Source organism: Coturnix japonica, chromosome 2 (genome assembly GCF_001577835.2).
Source record: "Coturnix japonica isolate 7356 chromosome 2, Coturnix japonica 2.1, whole genome shotgun sequence".
NCBI lineage: Eukaryota > Metazoa > Chordata > Aves > Galliformes > Phasianidae > Coturnix > Coturnix japonica.
The window spans coordinates 10,675,251-10,699,444 of record NC_029517.1 but is presented as its reverse complement, the minus strand read 5'-3'; the positions used below and the strand labels follow the sequence as shown (position 1 = coordinate 10,699,444).

The 24,194-nt window shown below is 36.4% G+C and overlaps 2 long non-coding RNA genes across 3 annotated transcripts; one reads left to right on the top strand and one right to left on the bottom strand.

Moving 5' to 3' along the window:
- Window positions 1-986: 986 nt before the first annotated feature.
- On the bottom strand, window positions 987-18,329 carry LOC107308872. Its single transcript, XR_001552958.2, has 3 exons — window positions 18,216-18,329; window positions 2,406-2,524; window positions 987-2,025 (listed from the first exon to the last, which is right to left on the bottom strand). It is a non-coding gene; the product is annotated as an uncharacterized LOC107308872 (long non-coding RNA).
- LOC107308873 lies at window positions 10,337-23,357 on the top strand. 2 transcript variants are annotated; one of them, XR_001552959.2, is made up of 3 exons: window positions 10,337-10,622; window positions 20,227-20,371; window positions 21,174-23,356. It is a non-coding gene; the product is annotated as an uncharacterized LOC107308873 (long non-coding RNA). The 2 variants fall into 2 exon arrangements; XR_001552960.2 differs by lacking the exon at window positions 10,337-10,622 and adding an exon at window positions 18,316-18,369 and having other exon boundaries at window positions 21,174-23,357.
- Window positions 23,358-24,194: the final 837 nt, after the last annotated feature.

Below are 24,194 nucleotides of genomic sequence, written 5' to 3'. Positions count from 1 at the left end.
TTAGTAGTTTACCTGTGGTGAACAATAATTGCTCCATTCTGGCAAGAGGAGGCAGGTCTCTGCCCATTTAGAGATACTACACTTTCCAAGATAAAATAGAATGGCTTTCTCCAGACTTGCTCTCATCTCAAGGGTCTGTGGTACCTGAAGGCTGGCCTTAGCAATAAAGACTGAAGCAAAGAAGGCGTTCAGTAACTGTCTTCTCTATATCTTTCATCACCAGAGCACCCAACCCTTTCAGCAGCATTCTAAATTTTCCCTAGTGTTCTTTTTGCTACTGATATATTTGAAGAAGCATTTCTTCATGTCCTTGGCTTCCCTTACCAGATTTAATTCTAAATGGGCCTTAGCCATCTTCATTACATTCATGCATACTCTGTCAGTGTTCTTATATAAAGCAGAGATAATAGTAAGTCTTCAGCCCAAGGCCACAGAGTCGTATGCCACTATATTAGTAAAAAAAATCATACCAGACTGTTTGTATAAAGAAACTGAATGAAAAATTATGTACATCTCCCATAAAAACCTCAACATCCTTGCTCAGCCGTCCCCATCCCGACTGGTAAAAAGAACATCTGAGGAGGATGCGTTTGTTTTTGGCTGATAAGGGCTTGTAAGCATTCCTGGTGTTGAAGTTCTGACCTGATGCTGAGTTCTCCACACAGTGAAAGATCTGTCTTTGTACATATTCAGGTGAACCATATTCTAAATTCATTTACATTTTCTTGATTTACCCAAGTGAGTTTTAACCTATATGTTTTTAATAATGCTGAAAGACTGAATATGATACTCCTTCTCTTTTCAATATTGCAGACTCTAAATAAGATTTTCCTTATATTATTTTTGTATGTAACATTTATGCAGCTTCAATTACTTACATGGCTAAATACGTTATTCTTCATAATGTTTTATCAAGCCAAACACAGAAAATAAAACTGTTTCTCTTTTTAAACCTATGTATACATGAAAAGCACAGCAGTGATCCTCAGATCATCTTAAAAATAGTTTCTTTTCATTTGGAATACAAAGATAAACAATTTTAAATGCCATATCCAGACTGTGGTGGGAATCAGGTATTTGCTATAATTACAATATTTTAAGCATTTAAACAATCTTTAATAAAATATTTAAAATATCAAATATATTATGGCTCTCATAAGCTTGTGATCATACACAATATGCATATTTGAGACATACAATTTCAGGTGAGACTGCTAATTTTTCAGTGAACAGATGTACGGAAATGAGGAGTACATTCTGGGTACATTTTTGCATTCAAATAAGTATTTCGAGTAATAATTTGAACAATAACAATTTTTTAAAATAGTACCTTGAACTGCATATATTTCATCTGACTTCTAAAACCAAATAAATATGATTTCATTCAAGTGAAATATGAGGCTCGGAGTTTAAGTTACATAGCCAGATTAAAAAAGACAGAATCAGGATTTTAATCTCCTTAAACTATTACTTCATACTTTTGGAAAGACTTGATGATTTTTCTTGCTGGACTTTTAGTAAGATGTGCGTTAAAATAACAGCCAAACGATACCATAAAAAATATTCAAAATTGTTCAAATTCTCTTTCAATTCATATTTACCATTTGCTTAGAGTAGCATACAATAATGGCATTCAAATTAAGTTATTGCTGTGCAGCTTGTTTATAGCACACCACATGTTCCCATAGCAACAACCGTATTCCGTTTCTCTGGTAACAGACACAGTAATGTAAACTGTGATACCAAAAAGCGGAAGTTACTAAGCAGAAGTTACTAATTCTAAGAAAAACTTGACTTAGTTAAATATTTCCTGTAACAAAAATCTATTTTATGTAACTGGGCAATTTTTATAAATCCCAGTTTCAACCTCAAATTTTCTGCAGGATCCAAGTTATTCACACAGGGAGTTTTGTTGATGTCAACAGTGCTGTATGTGTGGGGTGAGCATTGCCTCTGATCTCAGGGGCTGTGCTTGATTCACAAGTCACTAAGCACAGTTTGCGCACATCAGTCCACAAAGAAGTCCTGCTAAAGCAAAGAGTTTTATTTTACAATGTTGTGTAAGAAATACACAAAATTACTGCAGTTTTTTTCCTACATTTTACCCTCTCACTGAAAATTATTACAACACTTGAAAAAACTATGTATCACTGTAGAAGATATACTTAGATTAAATATTCTCTAAAGATATTCAGACAGGCCCCCTGGAGATATTGATTTGTTTCAATTAACAATAGGAAGAACTTAATTTTGTCAGTTTTGAGAATCTGAACCACATAAGTGCTTAAAATAGCCATTAAAAATACCATCTTCAAACCATTCAAAACCAGCACGCAATCTGAACACAAATTGAAATTTATTTTAGATTATTAAAAAACAACCAAAGAAAAATAAATATAACATACCTAGAACATTCCCTTATAAAAATACTTTTCTGGGCACTGATGGAGTTCAAGAATTCATGGGCTTTTTCTCCGTTAAGTTTTCCGCTGATGCATCCTGATCACAAGACCACACTGGAAAACTGATTACAGAAAGAAGATATAAAGGTCAAATTTTTGTTTTTGTGTGTAAATAAATAGTCTATATACTTTTATAAATGTCAGAAATATATTTATCCACAACTGACAACAATAAATGTGTTAGAACAAATAATGCATTTTGTGTTCAGACAATCTGTCAGAGATCAGTATGAGCTCTGGGGCCAAATTACTGCAGCTTTTTATCATTTCCTGTAACACTGGCTTTGATCCAAGGGAGGATAATGGCCTACATGAACTTTAGTCCATCAAAGATATGATTTTCTGTTTTCATATTTCCTGCCTAACTCCATTTTTTTTTTCTAACAAACTTTCAGTTTTCCAGCCTTAATTTTGGCAGTTGTAAATCTGGTGGCAACATACAGGATAAAAGATGGCAGGTTGAAAAAATATGGCTCTGAATTTACCTCTGGCTAAAAGCAGAATCCCTCCAGAGGTGCAGACTTTGGCTTTTTTTCTTACAGGAAAGCTTCAAAGAGGTGCTTGTATATCACTATATCACTCGATAAAGTTTGTGGACTCTTGACCATTCATATCAAACTAGATTGCCTCTCAGGGCACATTCCGCTCGTCTACAACAGGTAGTGAGAACAAACTCACATTTTTATTGGATGAAGAACATAAGGCCTTCAGCAAGTTTTGATTATAAAGGAATTATTTCAAAGTCTTAAAAAGTAGTTGTAAAGTTCCTTGCCTATGCCACAGACTAGGTGACTTTCAGGAAAAGTTTTGTTTTTGATTAACTTCAATACTGTGGGCAAAAAGAGTGAAATCATAACACAATTTTCCATTCTCTGTGATGCCATTGAATTTATTGAAGTACAATTCCCTAACAATTCAAAATTAGCTTATATTAGCACTAAAAAGTACTTTTACTATATGGAAGCACTGCTATCAGGGTAGCATTACAAACTCCTGCAATCTTTGAGAAGTTTTCTAGTTAACAGACTGGAAGTATGCATTGGATACCATTTTTTTTCACAGAATTTTCATTAACTATATGGATGAACACATCAGTTAAAGCTGAAGATATATTAAGATGTATTGCCAGACTCCAAAAGGACAGAAAAAAAAGAAAAATAATCCAAATAAAATTTCTGAATAAAGAGTTATGCATCCAAATGATACCAAGACAAGAAAACGTTTGGGGCTGGTAAAGTAAAAATAAGTCAGAAATGACATTGAAATGTTAGGTGCAAAATGTTTGGTTTTTTTTTCCCCACAGTTTCCATGCTTTTGTTTTGGTTTGTGTTATTTTACTTCTTTTGTGTTTTGGTTTTATTCTATGTGTATTTGGTTTGATTGCTACATCAAACATTAACAGATTCCAGAAAAAGTACATTTTGTTTTTGTTTCTGGGCATCACATTAAATCTGGCTCACCATCTATATTAGAGTTCCTTGACTTGTAGCGAATGACATATCTAATCAAAATGTTCATGAAGAAATGATACTTTTTTACTCTAGAAATATTTGATGAATAGTTTGGACAAATGATATGCAGCTGATGAGGTGTTTGCAAACTAACCATTCCAGTTGTTCATAACTTGGTCTTTGTTATTCACAGTTGGTCACTCACCTCACACTCTAAATTGTGATAACTGCTTTTGGAGTGAGAGAACAGTTTTGATGCTTTTTATTACCTGCTTGCATGGGATGATCAGAACAACAAATATTTTGTGCAATAAAAAATGATTTTCCATTTCTAAATGTTTATGGTTCCTGACTAGATGAACAAAAATGTTTTGTGAGTAAAAAAAGTGAATGAAATATGATATGTATTCAGTTCATTCGGAAGTCTTTGGAGTAAAATCTGTGAGTAGTTATTGAGGAAGAAGACATTTGTATCACTGTAGAATGAAGTTGGATTCTTATTTTGATCATACGGCAAGAAAATCATAATTAGAGTGTTTTAAGTCTAGAAAAAAATAAAAATAAAAAAAATCAAACAATGCATCTGAAGCATTTCAGTGAATAATCACTTGTTTGTATGAAAGTTTATGTATTAAAAAAAAAGATGAAGAGGATTTTTTCTTATTTTTTCTTATTTTTTTCTTATGATTTTTAATAACAAACCTCAAAATGCACATTCTTATAGTATGTTCTGAGATCTGTGATTGGAGAAGTCCATTTTTATCAGGACTATGCCTAATTTCATCTATGCATTTGTACTGTAACTGATCAAATGACTACAGCTTTATGAGTAACAACTGTTAATTAGCTATGTGTAGTTCTGTGAGCATATGTGTGCTGCTGTCCCGCTTCAGCTCCAAAGTGAAATACATTAGCTTTAAACACTGTTTGAAACACTCATCCATTGCTAAAGGTTAGGAGCACTTACATCACCAACTGCTATGGTTCAAATTCTAAACAGTAATTCTTTCAGCCATTATAGCCTGTTCACTTACAGCTATTATAAATAATTCTACATACTGAGGCGAGAATAAAATTATCCTTGTCTTCATTCATTTGTTCTTAATAGTTAAATGGGGACAGACTAGAAGACTGGTTTTTCCAGGTAACTACAGGAGTTAAGAAATTTGTTGAAATTGTTTTTCTTGTACTCCTCATCTGCTAAAAACAGTAAATATAACTGCTAATTTTTAAAGAGAAAAGTACCTGTTTCATTTTATTCTGAAAAAGGTATTTTATACAATAATTTTTCACTTCCCATTTGATGACACTGTTATCTTCCTCTGGTCTGCATCTCAAAATGCTTGTTTAAGACCTTGTGAATGAATATTTGATATGTTACAAATTATTTTTTAAAAGATGATTTGGGATAATGAATTTTGAGTAATAAACTTAATTTTAGGTTTGGACTTTTTAAAAGGGTTGTAAACATTAATAACTAATTAAAAATAGCAGAGTATTTTATATGCTGTCTAGAGAACATCAGCATTATGAAGTTTCATGTTAACACTTCCTTGCTTGTGCTTTAATCCAAAAATAGAAGAGGGAAGAACAGAATATGGACATCACGATTAATGAGGGATTTCAGCTCCAGGTTGACTGTGTTGTGCAGAGGGAGAACAAAGGAAAGGAGAAGAAAGAGTGGGTTTTGAAGTACTGCAGTGTTGAAAATGAAGAAATAAAAACTTGTCTTTATGGGTATTGAAAGGCACAAAATGCTGAATCTTCAAGATTTTTTTGTCAGCAGAGGTTGTTCCCAGGGGAGAACTGAAATGAGGGGATAGAGACTTCGGGATAGAAGAACAAATATCATAAATTACAGTATTCGATATTTGTATTAAGCTTTTCTTGGAAGTGATTGTGAAATCTGATTCTCACAGTTTTTGTTTTTGTTTTTTTTTCTTTCTATCATTTCATAGAAGAAGAAAAACAATAGATTACAATAAGGGTGGGAAATCTGAAAATTCTGATTTTATGTTACTTGGTGAAGAAGTTCAAATTCATCTAGACAAAGTTAGGAAGATAGAATACTTTTCGTGACTTTCAGATACACCAACCAATATACTATCATACATTAAGTGCATACAGACTTATCATTCCATTCGGTTGTACTGTGAGGCTGAGGAACTAAACATGTCAGTTACCTCCTTCTGAACTTAGTCAGAAATGGCACACACCTTATAGACATTTAATAATTCTGTTTAACAACATAACCCCTCAAAAAAAGACAAATTTATCCTCTATTTATTTTATTTTTTAAATTTAGCCTAATGTAGTTACGCACACAAAGAAAAATCTTTCTTCTTTGTTAAATGCTCCAAACAGACAAAAAGTTATATGAAACTTTTTATTTACTGAGTAAAAAACAAATAAATACATTAATAGATAAACAAACAAATAATAACGTCACATATTTTTTTACAAAATCAGAATGTTTGGTTGTATAGTCAGCACAAGCTGATACAGTGGCTCCTGTTAGTGACCTCCCGGTTCATTTATTTGGTAAATTTATTTTGCTGCTTTTGCAGGTAATAATAAATACACTTATATTATAAATGTAAGGACAAGGCTTTACCTGGTGTAAGCATGTATTTCCTCCAGACAAGCTTGAGATTGTTATAGCAATCATGGAATTTGTTTTTTTTTAAATGCAAAACACAAAACAAATCTCTACTGAGATTTGACTCATGGTCCGAGAAAGTGCGTCCTTTAATATCTCACAGTGTGATTTGACATGAGACACATAGATGTGTCTTTTTTTTTTGTGCTCTTTGTTTTCCTCTTTTATTTTTTTTTACAAAATCAAGAATCCCATGTCTTCATCTGAGCTATAATGCAAATACTTAATATGGCAAGATCTGCATTAAAATCACAGAAGCTGCTGACAGTGAAATTTAATTCAGCTTACAGTTTGGACTGATTATTATTTTTTCTTCCTTGAAAGATAATTCAGTTTCAAAATGCAGTCTCTTCTGTTGGTATATTTTTGTTTACTTTTTGTGAGAGATCTATTTTAAGATTTTAGTAATAAACATAGGAAGCAAGAAGCCATTTGGTTTGCTTTGAACAACATCTCGTGTGGAGAGACGCCTTTGTAGAACACATAGAAGAAACAATGCACTATTGTTTTCAATGTAAATTACTACATTAGAGGTTAATTATACAGATAATGCCATCAATATTTTTGAACTGTTGCTATGTTCTTACGGTGTTACAATGGAATTAAAGTGTACATCCATTGTGCAGAATTAGCTGGTTAATGAGGAGGTGGAGTTTTCCACATCATCAGTGACAGCTCAGTGTAATCTCTAATTCAGTTTCTCAAGCACGTGATGACAATGCTCACTTCTTAATAAAAGGAATAAAAATCCCATAATTAGAAACTATGATGCTGACTATAGATATCCTAAAAGCTTTAAACAAAAATGTTCTGAGATGTGGATTATCTACACTGGATGATTTTCAGAGCAGATTGGAATAACAACTGTAAGGAAGGATTTCATATTGATTATCCCATCGACAGAGAGGACAGTGAACTTGATACATTCCTGAGGTCTTTTCTAATCTTGTCACTAATAGTAGTCTACTTGCAGGTGGTCAGAGAGTAAAAGCAAACTTTTTTTTGCTTCAATGTTATCACATGTTTTTCTCCATTCTAATCTCACTTTGATCAAAATTTTATCTCAGAAACAAGAAAAAAAGGAACAGTATCTACTGAAAGAAGCACATTTCCAGAAGTTTCTTTTGATCCAAGTCAACATTTTACAGCCAAAGACAAGCAAGCCCTTAACCAAAGAATGTCAAAAACTGGAGAGACCATATTAATCTAGTAATCTGGATATTTGTACTAGTTTTGATACATACTATTTATTCAGACATGTTTTAATGAAAGTAAAAGACAGATATGTTCATTTTCTCTGAGAAAACTCAGAACTCTTACAGCCACAACTACTGTCAGTATTTTAAGGATTCAAAAAACAAACAGACAATCAAAAAACAACACAAAAAGTCGGAGTGCTATACATTGCATGGTTTAGGACACACCGTATTCTTTTTAAGTCTAGCTGTACATTGTTGTCAATGTAAAAAATAGAAACAAACAAACAAAAAATAAAAACAAACAACCAAAACCAGACAACAAAGAAATAGTGAGGGAAAAACAAAAAACAAAAACAAAAAAAAACAAACAAACAACAACAGCAACAAAATCGGCATAGATCCTGGAAATTGCTTTGGCCCAGGATAAGTAATAACTGCATCAGCTTTGACATTTTAGAAAAGTTTCCATTGTGGCTTTACACTAGAAGGGGATATAATTAGTTTTTGATGATCTTATTCTCATTTTAGAAGGAAACAAAACCTGATATAAGTTTTAAGGAGCGTATGGAGTACTCAGAAATTAAGAAGGGAAAATTGTGGATTTGTACTTGATGTAATAGTAACATGTGAAACCCAGTCTGGCTTCTGTTTCTTCAACATTTTGGAAAGGATAAGCTTTCACATGAAAAAATATCATACATAGTATGGGACATATACTCAATATCCAAATTCCACAGTCTTTCTGGGATTTGTCCCCAGCTTCTGACTTAACAAATCTATACAAAGATGAGAGCCAAGCATCTCAAGGACTTGATTCTATCCACCTGAGTTTTTCTTTTCACTGATTGTTGAGTAGAATTAATCAAACTTGGGAAATTCAGAAGGGCTCATATGAATGAGGCCTGAACTCCAATAACTGTTTTCTGTTGTATTTCAATATAATATTTTTCAAATTTATGAATGAAAGTGATAATGCAAATAGACGTATCTAGTGCCTCAAGCAAGATTTTGGTGTCAGTGCTCTTCAGAGGTTCCCTCCCATCCATGCTTCTACTCTGATTTCTGTGGTTCTGTGGAAATTTCTTCCTCCACTACCACAGCAGTGCTAAACAAGTGAATATGTAAAATTGGGTTATCACACCAAAAAGGATAATAAATATGTGTAGTTTTGAATTGTTTTAAAAATGTATCTCTTTAAAATATAATTTTAAAAAAGTTCTCCATCACAAGCAAATTTTTCTACTGTGTAGGACTTATTGTTTTTCCTCCTTTGTTCCATCTATTCTGTGCAATGGCTGTAGCAGTACTTCTGTATACTGGTGCCTGCTGGCACAAAGGCAATTTACAGCTAAGACGGCAAGGTAATATATCAGGCAGCACTTTATAATTTGCATACAACCCTTAAATTTCAGTCTGAAGATCTAATACATACTTCTGCAACTAGTTATGTGCAAATAGTCCCCATGTAGCATCTAAATCAGCATTGCATTGTTGTGACCTTTTGCCCAAGTGTTTTGCATTGGAAAAACAGACTTTGAATTGTAAGAAAGTCAGCTCATGCATTCAGTAAGAAGTCAGTTAATTGAAATAAATGTGAAAATCTTGCCTGGTAAGAGCTTTACTTTTCACAAGCATAGTCACCAAATACAGATCTTATATGTTATTTGAGCAAAGCATAGAGCAAAAGGTTATTTTGTAGCGGGGATTAAAAGCAGAAATAGAAGAGGAGAAAGCGATACTTTTTTTTTTTTTTCTGTGATGCATCTTACTGTTAGTTCTACTTTAAAAAGAATGGTTCAAAGTACTCAGGAAAAAAAAAAAAATCTGACAGAATTAAATTAGTCTCAGTACATGAAAAATCTACAAGTCAGGGGTTTGAAGAGCTGCTAGGAGTCACCATTTGACTATCAAAGAAAACACAGCATCTGCAGGGGTGAAAAGTCATTCCCTTTGGGCTCCAAGTTATTGAGAAAAAGGTTATTCCACAACAGCCTGTCAATCTTCAACCAAAACTACCACTGGTGCATTTCCCTCCTGGCATTTTTTTAGGAGATCCCATCTTCTGAGACTTCGAGAGGACTTCTAAGGCTTCTCACAGGTTTTGCCTCCAGGCATGACCACCTCACATCCTGCTAGCTCACTGCTGGTGAGAAGCTCTCATGTCTGACAGTCTGGGCAAATGAGACAAGGATTCAGTGAAACTTGACGGGAAAGCCCTAGCAGATTTCTGGTCTGTTTCTGAAATCTACACAAGCCCATCTTCCTAGGCTTTATCCTCAAGCAAAACTGAAGTTCCAGAAAGATGTCTCTGGAGTGCACTCTTATAGTCACTTTGCTCTCACAATTTCATGTGATATTCCATTGTAACATTTGAATGAATGCAATCTTGCCACCAAGGTTAAGCTCAGCAAAATTATTTCGAGCCCAGTTTTAGTCCATGACTTTCCGTTCCTTTTCTAAGCAGAGCCACAAGAGGCAAATAAAAAGCCAAGACTCAGGCTGAGCATAGAGCCTCTCTTGACAACCACTGTATTGCTGACTCATCACCCACTTCCCAATAGGAAATGGAATACCAAGAGGCCTGCACACATTCTGGAGGGCCGTACTGGCCTAAAGACTGGTCTGTGATGGAGGGAAAGGCATGGCATGAGAGCACACAAAACAAAAGCAAAGAGAAGCAAAGCAATGAATGAAGCCACTAGCTCTCAGGCAGCTGCTGACATGCACAGGAGTACAGGCTGCTGGAGATTTTCACTGCCAGGGATCTGGCAGCAATCACACTAAATGCTGTGAGCTGTTGACAGCTGAAGACGAGCAGCTTTTGCAGAAGGAGAAATCCTCTGGACTTACAGTAAATCCTGTGACACTGTATCATTTGACTCAATTAGCTCAAACAACTGGGGTATAATTGAACAAACTATAACATGAGTTGTGACTCATGCTGCGTCTCAAACTGCCCATGTCAGCGTGGTAAATTAATTCATAGTCTGCTAAGTGAAAGTTAATAGCCAACAGCAGTTCTTGGCATATCAGAGGGATATTTTGTATAAAGGCATAGTTAGGGAAGGAAAGCTCTTATGAAACTGTTGATCTGTTGACTGATTTCAAAACCAAAAGTGAATGAGAGCTAGAAACAAGAGACCAGAGTGGAGAAAAATGTTAGGTCAACAAAAATAACAGACAGGAGTTATTTCTGGCATTATATCTGGTAACCGTGTTTGAACGTTGATGATTAACGTATTAGTTATGTGTGCATGTGATGCAAGAGGCTTGGTAAGAGGTCTGCTTGCATATCCAGTCCTGTTCACTTTGTCCAGACAAAATCACAAGCATAAAGGGCTTATCACACAAATTAGCCAGCACAATCATTCCAGGATTTTATTTATTTTAAGTTGAGGGCCCCAGTGTGACAGACACACCCAGTTCAAAAATTACTGCCGTCTGCAATAGCACTTTTTTTTATCATGCTCTGAATCTTGCTCTTTTCACCCCCAGTGTGGCAAACAAATTAATGGATTCAATTTACTGGCAAGACTGACAGTAGGGGAATTTGACTCTCTTGAATACTGCTTTATGTCCAAGCAGAACTTGGCTCCAGCATTCAAATGCACAATGGTTATATGCAGGGGGAAGTATGAAGTGAAAGAAGGGCTGGAGAGAAGCTAAAGGACAACTAGAAGAACTCTGAGGATCAGAGAAGTGAAAAAACAAAGTGGTAAACAGTAGCAAAAAATCTGGAAGCTGAAAGGGAAAAGTAGAAAATAAAAGGAAATAAAAATAAGCACATTTTTGCAGGATAAGTGGTTCAAAGGAGAATAATGCAGAGTGTATTTCTGCACTTAATCCTATTAAAAATGCTTATCTGGATTCACTGTGGTGAGGTAGCAGAGTTGAGTACTGATATCCGGGGAGTTTGTAGAACAGTTGAGGCCCTGCAAGACGTGCTGATTTTTAAAGAGCTTTGCCTTTCTCAGAACTGCTTAATAACTGTAATTTTAAGTGGTCTGAAACACATGATAGTGTGAATCATGGTTCCTGTGGTAACGCTGTGGTAAAATGTTGTGGCAGAGGTAGTATAACAGCTTATTAGAAAGCGAACATACATTTTCCAACCAAACAAGGATATAGCAAAGATATTTTGAAGACTGAAAGTCAGTTATTCCAAAGAATATGTCTCTGTTTGAAACATAAAAACCTTTCACAAACCCCAAACACAAACTAGTCTACCTACTGCTTTCAGCCATTCCTATAAAACAAAGTGGTGTGTTTGTTGTTTGTTTGTTTGTTTTTTTTCTTTTTCTATATGGAGACAGAACTAGCAGTTCTGAAATACACTCAACACCAAAAATACTTTTTATTTGCATAACTGTGCCACTAAAAGGCTTTGAAACAATTTATAAGGTGACTAAGGTTTTCCTCAGATGGAGATAGAGTCACATTCCTAGCTAGTAAAAGAATGAGGTAGGTCCGGTCAGGTTATTTGAATTTGTGATTTTGATGCCTTTTTGAGATAGCATCCTGAAAGAGACTTGAGATACTTCTCCATTTGTCTTAGTTTCAGCTGGGGCAGAATTGTTGGATTTTTTTAGAGTGAATGATGCTACATTTCTAGTTCTAGGAGAAAAGCAATGTTGATAACACACTGATGTTTACAGCTGCTATTAAGCAGCATTGTGCAGAGCCAAGGCCATTCTCAGCAAAGGACCCAAGGAAATGTGAGGGAATAACATTAGGAGAGGTGACGTAAACTTGCCAAAGGGATATTCCATACCATATGATGTTGTGTGGGAGGAATTTTGAAGGGATGGGAGTTCATCTCTCTCTTCCACTGCTTGGGGGCTAAGGAGGCATCGGTTATGGGGTGGCAAGCAACTGCTTGTACACCACTTCTTATATATATACATTCATACACACACATATATATATAGTCATATCTAGTATACTTTTCTCTATCTTAGTGATTAGTTTTATCTCATCCCATGAATTCTGCTCTATTGTTTTTTTTTAATTCTCTTCCCCATCCCACTGGGAAGGAGGGCAGTGAGTGAACGACCGTGTGCTGCTAAGCCACATGCAGGGTTAAATCACAACACCATTAAAGACTTCTCTTCCAGGAAACTTAAAAATTAGTATAGATTTACTCCTTTTTTTTTTAAACTTAAAATATAAAAACAAGATTCTTAGCAGATGACTAAAAAGTAGTCTTTCACCCTAATGCATTTTCCAGTCTTAATTCAGACTTGATTTCACTTAAAAGCCCTTAGCCCTTATTCAGATTGTCTGGCTGCTGTAGTGTCCTCCAGCTTCCAGCAAGAAAACTTCAAGCTAGTAATGCCAGGCTCATGAAGAAAAACTCTCTGTTGGGAGAGCGGTAGACCAAAAGTGGAGGGGAAGTTACTGACAAGTCAGGTCAAAAAGCTGTTGTGTTCCTAGATGTTGCTGCTTCAGTTTCTAGGTGAAATACTAGAGATTTTCCTAAGTTCTGGTTGACTTAGATTTACGGATGATAGTTAATGTCTTTTGCACGGACAGCTTTCCTGGTTAGAAAGTCAGCTTGTAAATCAAGGGACAACCACCATTCTTTTCTCTTCACCAATATTCTCTTTTCTCAGTCTCTTCACAGAAATTCTGTCCTATTAAACAGTGAGTATGTACATCTAGGCCAAGGTCCAAAAGCCAAGCACCAGGTCTGTCAAGAGTGTCCTAATTATAACTTAAGATACCTTTCCATAAACAGTTTCCAAGATCTTTGGAAGAAACAGTAAGGATATAAATACTTATTTTCCTATGTGAAGAATTGCATCCACACATTGCCCGGCCAGAAATGTTTTTGTGGCAATCCTGTACTGACTCTTCTAGTGTTGTAAGTATTTGCTTTAATCTGCAATTTATCTCTCACTTCAAGGAGTCAAAATTCATTTTGCAAACTATGTAGGTATTCAGTAAAGTAGAAATGTGAACTGCAGCATGGTTTTCAGCCATAAGAGCTAAGGCATTAGCAAGGATGCCTGGATTTAAGCCTGACTTCTACATGGGGAAGGTGATTTCAACAATCAGTGAACATCAGCAGGCAAATTACTAGACTGCCTCTGGTTTGGTTTATGATCTTTAGTCCCAAGCTCTGCTCCAGTACCTCAGTTTTGGTGTCATTTTGTACCAGAGGAGTGGATAATGCAGTTGCTGAATTACTACTTTCTGATCTGGAGGGCACTTACTTGCCTGTCATGATGTAAAGCTGGCACTTAATGGCCTGCAAATAGAAGTCTACAGCACTGAATTCCCCACAGCCCTGAATCATCACAGTGCATTATTCCACTGACTGACTGGTACAAGCCAAATCACAGTGTTATCTAAAATCTCTATTTTCTGTCTGTTGTGAAAGCAGAATCCACGGCATGTGTCTGAGTAAAGAATTCTTGCTCAAAAAGATGTTTTGATATTTTTTAGCAATAATTGTACCATATAAATTGAGCAGGAGGAAGAAATAGGCCTGCTATCTAGATGCTGTGAGAGGTGTTTGTGCTATTATTACTGTAAAACAGAATTCTCATGGAAAGCTTTCTGTCTCAGAGGGTTTTACTTCTATGCAGTTCTATGTCTCTACCCAAAAGGTCTGAGCATCATCCCACAACGAATAAGATGCATGTCTTCTGGCTGCTAGAATAAGAGCCTTACCAAATCACAGACTGTACAGTCCACTTGGAAAAACAGTAGTACTGACTAAACAGGTCATAGGTATGGCTTTACCAAAACCATACAATTCACACTGACTGAAGGTTGACCTGCCATCAACAGAGTAGTGCAGCTTACACTGACTGAGGAAGGAAGAGAAACAACAATTTAAAAATCATTTCTCCCCCATGATCAGAAACAGTACACTGGAATTGTACAAGAATGTGACCACATTTAAGCATAGCTGTGGTCATTATAGCTTGAATTCTAATGTAGACAGTACCAAATTTTGGAAAGACATGGGAGAAGCTGAATGAAAATGCATGTAGGGAAATGTAAATGACTGGCAGTAGTATCACTTTCACTTTGTTATTAAAAGTAATCCCTATGCTCTGTAAGCAAACAGGCAGCAGAGTGGTAGAACTGGGCAGAGTTGCTCTCATTTTAACACTTAGTGAATGTAACATTTGAGTAAGGCACCCTGGTGGAAACTGGAAAGAAGTCTTTACATCTTGCCAACCTGGGCTGCTCCAGCTGAAATGATGCCATGTTCTGTTTTTAAGAAAGTCGCTTAGATTTTATGTCACACCAGTTCCTAGACAAAAGCCAATTTCTTCCCTGTGAGAACTGCTAGCTTTTTCACTGGGAGAAAAGCTGCAAAATGATCGCAGAACAAGTTTTAGGTGAGAGTCGTTGGCTGTTTGATGTCACTGTCATTTGCTGGAGAGCAGGAGGTTTTGGCAGTTGGTGTATTTTCACCATCATAGTATTGTACAGTGAATATTTTTCTGCCCAATGAAAAGTTGCCCAGAACATTAGGTCAGCTGTACCTTACTTACATCATTGCCTAATCCAAGGGATGGGAATCAAGCCCATGAGGCTATGTAGAACAGAGATGGACAATTCTACCTACACCTTAAACATCTCCTGCCACAGAGGGAGATGTGTCCAGAGCAGAGCGCTGCCAGTCCGCACTACACACCTCTAAGCAACCTGCATTTACTGCAGAGAGGTGATCCAGCTAAAACTGATGGTCAGGTGACGTAAAAGGCAGGTTTCATATCACAGCATTGCCTGCACTTGCCATGGATCTTTTCCAATGCAAAGACTTGGTCACATTTGTTTCTACACATAACAGTGCAATCTTTTCTTAAAATAACTAACTAACTAAATAAATAAATTACGACCTAGGCCTATTAGCAAAACGAACTCCTATGACTGTGTCATTTTTAGCATGGTGTTAGTAAGTGTACAGGTTGGCCTTGTTACTGCTTCTGAAATAAACTAGGGCTTCTTTTGTTGAAGCTTTTAATAGAACTTGGGATTGGAACAGTGCCGAGATGGTCACAAGATCACATGACTCAGAGGGCTACTGAGATTTAAAAGTGTTTTAAAAGTTTAAAACAATAAAAATAGCTCTACTGTGTCATTTTTAACAGGCACAAATATGCAATACACTATTCAGACCCAGAAACTCCTTTCGGTAATGAACAAAGATCACCATAATAGCTGACATTTCTGAAATGTCTGAGAAGTAAGTTCAAGGTCGTGTTTAAATGCAAACATGTTACACATAGTAATTATCATGAGTTTGTTATATTTACTCGTGCAAAGTATTCAGACAGTCATGCATCAAGTAAACTAATGGTCTGTTAGTGAGCAAAGTTTAACATCAAGCAATGTGCTATGAATTTTAAAACATTTTTTAATGTCAGACAGAGATTGTAATGAGAAAACTATCTCGATTATGAAAGATTTACGAAAGGGGAAAAGAGGGGAGAGGGAAAGGAGAGTAGAGAGAAATGTTTAAAAAGAATGACAAAAAAAGCCCCAACCCTTTTCTCAAAGCAGAGCATTTAGATTAATTTTCTAACAGAATGGGAACTATAGAAGTGATTCAAATCTGATAATCCATGTGCATCTCTTTAACTTCCCAAGCCAGGTGAAACTCCCCTCTTCATTTCCAAGCCTATACATTTTGACACAGAATCAGATTGGAACCGTGCAGCTGAAAGCTTGCGTGGCTTTTCCGGGAGCTCCTATGAGTAATGCATAGGTCTCATCTCCTGACACAGGATACCTGTGCTGGAGGCAGTTTCAGTATTAATCAGCCTGTTGTTGCTATGGGCTACAATCTGCTAACAAAAACCTAGGGCTCCTCATTGATTCACTGTCGCCAGTGCTGTTATTTAACAGGGTTTTAATTTAACCAATGTAATTGCCTCCAAGACTTTTTTCAGGCACTTTTTTTTTTTTTTTTTTAACAGAAGTTATTTATAGATCCCATGGTCTTTTTCTACTGCTTGATTCATATTTGCACTGTTATAAAATTTGGCTTGCCTTTCTTTGAAAATCCCTGGCAAAACATTACTGATTTCTTAGTGGGGACAAACCCTGGACATTTTTCCACAAAGACACACTGATGTTTGTGCTGGGGGCAGCCAGACCTGCAATCCAATTAATGAGGGTTGGGTTCAAGACTACACTTGTTCAAGTCACATTGACTTCATCAGTGTTTTGCAGTGTGGACCTACCACACAAAACTTAAGGTGGAAACTGATTTAAGTGCTTAGCCAAAATCACATTGCTGTGGTTATTAGAAACAAGGGCAATGGATAGGATTCAAAACTGAAGAGTTAGGAGTATTATTTATTTGGGTCTAGAAATGGAGCTCAGCAGTGAAATGCAAATCCAGCAGTGGGCTTCAGTCACTTCATCAATTAATTAGACAAAATATTAGTTTCCAATAAATATATTCAAAGTGTGTGATTCAGCAAAACATATCACTGCTACTTAAATATTTTTCTTGGCCAAGAATAGACAGAAGAGAGAGATACTCTAGCAAGCACAGGAAATGTTTCTAATTTGCAAATAAAGGGAGAAAGAGATTTGCCACCTAAGAGAAGCAACTGATACTTTTATAGCCAATGGGTGCCCATTTTGTGAAAGGATTTATTTCTGGATCAGTATCATCTTCGTTATTTCCAAAGCCATGGGAATGACTATTATAGTCATCACAACAGTCACTGCGTTTTTCCTGTGACAGTTTTAGTTGGCAGATCTCAGTGTACTTTACAAAAGAAGTCAAGATCATTCACCCCATATTACAAATAGGATATGTAAGGCACAAACAGATAGTGAGGGGACAAAATCTCTCCTGAGGTCAAACAAGGACTCAGACACAAACTTGCAGTCCCAGAGCACTGATCAGTTGTGGAAGTTGAACAGTTCAACTGCTTCTACTTGTCCTACTTGTCTGCTATGGATCTCTGTTTTTGTTATTGTTGATTGTTTGCTTGTTTTTAAGAAAACTTCAACACACGAATGTGAGACTAATAGAGAATGATTTGTGGTCTTGCAGAATCCAAAAAGTCTACAAAGTCTCATGGTTGTCACATGCCTCTCTATTTCCCTCTCCCAAATAGTAACATAATTTTGACACAACAAATTTTAATAAATTCTAGAGTCACATATGTCTTTTTATAAGTATTTCCTTCTGCAAAGCCATTCACAAGAACAGTGGGATAAATTTCATTTAAAAACAAAGCATTCAAGTTGGTGGTCACAGCCGCAATTTACTGGGGATGGCTTTTTTAGAGAAGCAGTTCCTGGAGCCATGGGAAAAGCACTGGGTCTCCACTTTATTAAACAACAGCAACAGCAACAAATTCCAGCACAGAATACTAATACGAGAAACTGGAAAATGCAAATTTGGAAGGCCTGATAATCTGTATGAATTAAGATAATAGAATACATATGAACTTTTACTTACTTATGTTTCTTTAAGACCTCCTGTTTCAGGAAAACTTGCTCATCGCTTCTGATGACTCAAGGCTAGTGATGCCATAGATTGGTGAGAGCAGGTTTTTTTCTAGACATTTTTCTCATGGGTTACTCATGCAGGATCATGGAGGGCAATAGATCTGGTAGGTAAAAATATGCTACGGACAGATTTACTGGGGAAAACACAATTAAAGTTTGATTATCTGTAGAACTTTCGTTAGCATATTTCCAGATTTCTACACCTAACTCAGGTAATAAACCCACCAAACACCTCCAAGAGATAGAACTGGATGTGAGGGAAGAAGATGGAGTACAAGGGAGTGCATTAATTTACGCACATCATAGATTTGAACAGTGAGTCACAGCTTTGTCAGAGGCAGAAGGTGGAAGTGGGGATACAATTACTTTGAAAACCAGTGGTCGAAGTATTAATCCTTAAATATATGCCATGTCTCTGAAAAGCTGTTTCTCTCATCCCTTACGTACTCATCAATACAATACGCTCTTCAGAGGAGTTAGATTGATAGCTTAATTCACTTTGCAAATCTATGGAAGCAATACTTTAATGCTTTGGCACAAGCTGTCTCTGACATTGAAAATTAGTAAAGAAAAGAAGTGGTGAAAATGTCAGGAGCAGGAGTACTTCATTTTTCTCTTGTTTAAAATGTCATCTGTTATCTGCAATCAATGCAAAGAGACAAATTCCCATACCATAATGATTTACAGTATGTTTATAGGCACAGATAGAAGTAATCACAGGGTTAGGAGAACAACTTTTGGTGAATTCCTCAAGTGTCAGAAGTGCTTAGTTCTGCATTTTCCTCTTCTTAAGAATGTGGGGGAGATAGACACACATATCTCTGTGATTTCTGTATTTCTATACACAAGCATACAAAATCCACCGCCTATTTGGCCTCAACTATTTATAAGCATATCCCCTAACTAGAAGTCTATGACTTTAAAAAAATGTTGCCTTTGCCACTAAAAATAAAATAAAATAGAATAAAAAGCAGGCAATAAATATTTTTCACTCTTTCCATATCTAAACAAACGCATATGAAAGGAAATACACTCTTGGTCGTGGTGCTAGATGTAATGTTTTAAACTTTCCATTGTTTGGAATTTCCTGTTTCAGATCTTGAAAGTAAAACTTCTATGACTGATTTTTGTCCTTTCCCAGCAAGTACATATTGTCCAAGTTTTTTAAATGGTATCAAGATGAATAAGTCTCCATTTATTCATTTCCTTTGTGTCCACCAGAATTTGGGATACTGTGGGATACAATAACTTCTCTGCCTCCAGAATTCCTGTTTAAAATTCCTTAGCAACAGAACTCTGGATTTTTGCCAGCTTTGGTGGCCATACAACTCCACTGTCATTGCTTGCACTTTTCCACCCAAAAAACTGTGTGAAGCAGGGAAGTGTTGCAGCTCAAGGGTGTAGGTGGTAAATTAAAATGAAAACAGGTCAGCTTTTAATACTTCTGGGAATTTTTTATCCTAGAGTCCAGAGCATAGAGATAGAGCACAAAATGAGTGCCAGGCCTTGCATGTCTTGGACCATTGCCCAAATAACCTTTCTTGCCCTTCCTGTCAGTGAGTGAATGATGATTTTTAATAAATGAAATGATTCCTGCATCTTGCAGCCACTCCCTGTCACATTAGCACAGTGATTCTCAGGAGTTACTCACATCATCCACACAGCTGCTGTACAGGCTCCAACATCCTACAGCAGGGAGTGAGGCCATGTTTATACAGCACTCAAAATAACATGCTCGAAAAATTTTGCATGAAGATTTGTTTGTTTGTTTAAATAAAGATGTGCTTATAAGTGCTATTTCTCGCAGAAGACATTCACCTCTAGTTATATTAGCGAAAAAGACAGAAGAAAAAAATGTTATACCTTCTAGAACAGTTCCTGAAAAGAAATCAGTTACAAAACTTCAGTCCAAATTGTATACACCTAAAAATACCTCTAGCAATGTCTCTATTTCCCTTCAGCAAGCTCTTTTGTCTGTGATGTGAGCAGTTATGCAGCACCTGAAGCGCACTGCAGGCAATTATCCCTCCACTGGCAGCCACTCTTGCAGTCAGCACATCTGCTTGGAATCCACCCCAGAGCCAGCTCCTGCCCAGCAGTTAGCAGGTAATGATCTATTCCACATCATCATTTTTCACCCAAAGCCTGGTATACTGTGAATGTTACATACACTAAGTTAGAGTGTGGATTTAATTATTCAGGTATGTCTACTCTACACATCCAGCAATTTCCTCCAAAATAAAACATATACTTTTGTCCTTGGCATTTTCTCAGAGCTCACTTGACATCTTAGTATTTATCTATTCCTGGCTTGCTACTTGCCTGCAAGGTGACCTTGAATAAGTCTCTTCATTTATCCATATTTGTATACTGTTTCTGCTGTCCTCAGACACTCCAGAACAAACATTAACCAGGAAAGTCATAAGGTGATTTTTATCTGTCTGCTAAAATTATGTTGTTGTAGTAAAATTATACATTAATTTTATTAGGGAAAAATAATATGAGCAATAAGCAGAAAATAAGTGGCATGGCCTGAGTTATAAATGGTGAGGTCCTGCTCTCTGCTTGTTTTACTACTTCAGTCTGCTTTTGAATAGATTCTCAACTGACTTCCCAAAATAGACTATATGAACACAGTGTACAAATCTAAGGGTAAAAAAGAAGAGTATACACTGATGCAATATAAAAATAAGGATATCTTCACAACTATAGATAGTATCTCAAATGTCTATGTACTTTATTCAGCATACAAATACTAATAAAATCTAGATTAGTTATTTTTTTGTGGAAATACAAAAGCTGCTCTGGAAGTAATGGCCCACGACTTTAGAGGTGAGTGTTGGTGGTATGGCTGTAGAAGATGAGCCTTCCCAATAATATTCCTTTACATTTTGTTGCTGTGTAACAGATGGCAGAAGACGAGCAATCTGACACAATGGCATCTGATATGGAAGTGTGTATGAAGCAAAGGTGTGGAACCGAATTTTCACATGCAGAAAGAATTGCACCCATTGACACTCACTGATACTTACAGAACATTTACTGTGTTGGGTGGGTGCATTTCAGTAGTGATGACAGCAACGTGAAAGACAAGCCACGTTCTGGATGGCCATGCACAGCTGTCACATCACAAAATGAAGAGTGTCTCAATCAGCTCATCTGCACAAATTGGCAGATTACAACCAGGGAACTGTGTACAGAGCTGAATATTGGCTTCAATGCATTGGAAATGATGGTGGCAATGTTGGAATATCACAAAGTTTACACCAGATGGATCCCAAGAATACTCACAGAAGAGAAGAAAGAACACTATGCAAGTTTTTCAGGATATACTGAATCAAGACGGGGCTGAAGGTGACAGTTTCCTGAACTGCATCAAGTGGTATAACCACTTAGAACTGAAGTCAAAGCAGTAGTCCATGGAGTGGCGAGATATGAATTCCCCATCAAACTAAAGTTTCAAGACATAGCTTTCAGTGGATAAAATGATGTGTGCTGTCTTTTGGGATAAGAGAGAGATAATCATTCTGGATTTTCTGGAAACTGGATAAACCATCAGTTCTGACTGCTACATTGCAATGCTGACTAAGCTGAAGGTTCAGATCTCCAGAGCCCGATTGGAGAAGAGGACTACCTTTCTCTTGCAACATAATAAGGTTTACCAGTTTGAAAGTGGAGCACACTGCCAGTCTTGGCTGGATTGTTGTACTGCACTCACTCTGTTGTCCAGATTTGACACCTTCTGACTTTTATCTGTTGTTTTCCTAGCAATAGTACTATCATAGCAGCTGTGAAACAGTGGGTGACGTCCACTGGGGCAGATTTTGACGAGTGTGGCATGCAGGTCCTTGCTCATCACTGGTGAAAATGTATAGCTGATGGTGATGAATGTGTTAAAAAGTAGTATTTTGTAGCTGATAATTCGCTCTAACAAGTATTGGTGTTGTGCTCTCTGTGTCTGGTGTAGTTTCCATATAAATCAGAAGGAGGCATTACTTTTGGAACAACATATATTGTTATGTATCTAGAAATTATTAGCTACTAACATTTTGTGGGGAAAAAAAAAACAAACGAAAAAACTGAAGTGGAGGATCATTTTCATTCTGTTACAGTAAGAGCTTCAGGCTTTCAAATGGATAAACATTTCTGCAATTTGAGCTATGTGAGTCATGTTTAACAAGGCAGAAGTGTACAAAGAATTAGCTATCTACAATGCATGTGCTTCCCTAGACTTACTGCACTAACTTAAGAAAGACAAAGCAGTCATGAAATGCAAAGACTCAAGATACAACTTGTTACTTTCTGTCCGAGGACTGAGATCACTCGAAATCATCACACACAGAAGGCTACTGTGGAAAAGAGGAGCTTTTCACTCACAGTGCAAACAGGGCACAAGAATCTTTCACAAGGACAAGGAACCAGGACTAGGTCCTGGGAGAGCCTAGAAATTGGCTCTGAGATCAGACTGAAGGCTGAGCCTGCAAATCATTGCATCTCTGAGCCACACATATGTACAGATTTCTCTGCAGTTGGTATGAAAGAAAATTAAATTAAAGAGATTACTCACCTGTGCAAAACCTACATCCAAGTGAAGGAAGGAAACAGCACTGCATGTACCAGAGAAGCAGCCCTATCCAACCATTCCTGACTTACAAAATCAAGCTTCAAGTATAGCTTTACCTCTTTGTCCTCTGCATTTCATCCTTGATTCTGAACTTTCCTCAGCTGCTATTTTTCTTCTATTAATCTGCCACCTTTGTTTAAATTCTCATATACATCACTCTTCTCTCACCTTGACTTCTGCAGTTCATTTTTCTGTGATGTTCGAAACTCCAGCATGCAGCACCTGTGCAATTATGCTGCCTTACTTCCAGAACGTCCAGAAAGCTCCGCTTTTTCTAGTCTCAATTCCACATATCTCTGTATCAATTTCAACTTCCCTGTCCCTCTACTAATGTACTGCCCAGTTTAGAATTTTCACCTCTTTATTGTGACCCATTCCTTCCTTATCTATTTCTTTTTTTAATAAATAAACAAATAAATAAATAAAAAGGAAAGATATTACTGTTTAGAAAATTCAGTTCTATTTGGAATTACTTTTCTGTCTATTGCCATCTCACTGAAATTTTAGCCAATTTTTATCTCCTTATTTATTTATTTGATTGAAATCAAGGAGGATATATCCATTTGCTATTATTTGGCCCATAAATGCTTCCCCACCATATTTTAATTCTTAGTTTTGTTTGTTTGTTTTGTTTTCACACATACATATATAGTGGTTTATTCCATCATGTGCTTTAAAAAAGACACATATGAAATTGTTGATATAAATTGAAATTGCTCTGCATCTCTACTTCTGGAAATCCTTGTGTTATCTCTGGATATATGATACATCTTAATCACAGAATCATGGCTGAATTGTAAGTATTTCTACATGTAAGCCCCAAAGACTACTAAATTTCTTTTTTTTTCCTTTTAACTAGGCATGCTATTAATTAATGCGTACCTAAATGATTAAAACTATTTTTCAAATAATGAACAATACAAAAGCAGACAAGTTAATTGATTGATTGGTGTATGAGCAGAGTCCTAATGGATTAGCATTTGCATATTAACATAGATCCAATCTCTCTTAATGAGCTGCTTGCCACATTTTGTCTTCTTTTAAACAGCAGTGAGCATGATAAAACAAATAAACCCACTGGACTGCTCCCTCTCAAGGGACAAAAAGACAAATTTTAAACAGCCTCTCTCCAGCACTGATTTATATAAACATTTTGTGCAGTGGTGTCAGGTCCCTGTGTACCTTGGTGCACAGGGCTAATCATATTGTATTTCAGGTTCCTTCTGAAAAGGGGCATCCTGCAAATTCTAGAATTTACAGCCACTGCTTGCAAAATGCTTTTAACGTGACTTTTCTTGCAGTGGT